Source organism: Callorhinus ursinus, unplaced genomic scaffold (genome assembly GCF_003265705.2).
Source record: "Callorhinus ursinus isolate GAN/ISIS: 27379988/994484 unplaced genomic scaffold, GSC_fseal_2.0 scaffold1, whole genome shotgun sequence".
Classification (NCBI taxonomy): domain Eukaryota; kingdom Metazoa; phylum Chordata; class Mammalia; order Carnivora; family Otariidae; genus Callorhinus; species Callorhinus ursinus.
Window position 1 is genome coordinate 83,223,282 of NW_027397063.1, and position 2,089 is coordinate 83,225,370.

Here is a 2,089-nt window from a genome sequence, read left to right on the forward strand (position 1 = left end):
TTTAATAAAAATGAAAAATATACCATGAAAGTACCTACTGCTGTTTTGTGGCTCCTGATATTTATTTCTGGTGGATCATGGTTATGATGCCAGCCAATGAAGCTTTTATAGGTTGGTCACCATTCGAAGGTATTGATGTGTTTATCACATATATGAAAGAATGAAATTAATTAACATTTAGGGGTACTATCTTTGCACGCATAATTGTAATTATTCTTAACATCAACCAAAACAATACAGCATTATTATCCTGCTTGATTAGTTTATACAGAAGAAATTATAAAAGAAACTTATCCAGGATATCATAGCCAGTATGTGGTAGAGCTGAGATTTGAATTCAGGTCTTTTGATTCTTAAATACAGGTTCTTTCCAATACACAGAACACTTGTCAGCCATGATGTTTCATTTTAATTTGAGTTACTGCAATATTTTAAATTGTGTAATTTACAAAATGGACATGCATCTGTATCCGCTGTTTTGGAAATACTGGGGTTCTGGATGAAATGGGGGCAAATTCAACCTCTGTAAGTAGAAGAAGGATACACGGTGTCACTTCTTGAGAAAGGCATCCCTGGGGAGTTTGCAGGTTCAAGGGACACCTGCAACCCCAGGAGTTGCATACCTGCATAGAGATTCTCTGAAGGATGTTCCATAACCTGATACGTCTGGGAAAGGAGGTATTGTGGGTATTTTTAATATAACTGAATAGTGGGTATTTTCAAAAATAACAATGTTCAAGGCTAAAATTATGACTGCCATACAATATGACATTAATTTTCAACTTTTATTTTGCCCTAGCATCCCTGTGGAATACAATACACTGATACCAGTCATAGTGGTGTATTTCTCTGCTACATCATTCACGGCCAAGTGAGCAATCTATCTGATTTCTTGAGGATAGGGTGGTGTGGTCTCTGTAGAAATTTGGAAAAGTTCCCTTCCTCAGATAATTCACCTGTGGGAGTTGGGGGAGGTAAGGAGAGCCATACTCTCACCACTAAATAAATCCAATCCTCGGGGCGCCTGGGTGGCTCGGTTGGTTAAGCGTCCGACTCTTGATTTTGGCTCAGGTCATGATCTCAGGGTGGTGAGACTGAGCCCTGTGTCGGGATCTGCACTGGGTGTGGAGCCTGCTTAAGATTCTCTCCCTCTCCCTTTGCACCTCTTCTCTCTCCCTCTGCCTCTAAGTAAATAAATAAATCCAAACCTCATTAGAGCAGACCATGCTTTCACACAAATTATTAGAAATAACAGCCTACAAAACTGCAGATTCCTGTAATTGTAAAGGCCTGATGTAGCCCCATGCCCCAAGGCATGTAGCTTGATAAGTACATACTGTATACATCAATCGCAACTCTCCTCTCTGGGCTAATTGGGGCTTAGTCTCCACAACTACCAGCAGTGACCCTGCTCAGGGACTATGAAAATACAAGTCTCCACATTTCATTAGAAGCACAGAAGGGCTCCAACCAAGTAGCTGTTAAAAGATTAAAACCTCAATCTCTTTGCTCCTCAATAATTATCAACAACTCAGTTGATCTACTTACCAAAAACATTTACCCTGCCTAGAAATTAAAGAAATACAAACTAAAATGATTTTTCACTTCTCAAAATTGTGATTTTATAAAGTTTAAACCAATGCTGATAACCCATACATTTCTACTGGCGGTGTGCATATTGGTACAAACTTGCTAGAAAGCACTGTGGCAATGTGATTCAAAAAGTAAAGATAGGGACGCCTGGGTGGCTCAGTCGGTTAAGCCTCTTGCCTTCGGCTCAGGTCAGGATCTCAGTCTTCTCCCTCTGCCTGCCGCTCCCCCTGCTTGGGCTCTCTCTCTCCTCTGGCAAATAAATAAATGAGGTCTTAAAAAATATATTTAAAAATTTTTAAAGTAAAGATAAAGGCTACATCCTGCATAATTCCAACTATATTATATTCAGGAAAAGGCAGAACCCATGGAGACAGTAAAAACTGTCAGTGGTTGTCAGAGGTTAGGGGGAAGAGAGGAATAAATAGGTGGAGCAGAGAATTTTTAGGGCAGTGAAACTACTCCGTATGATACTAGAAATGGTAGATACATATCATTA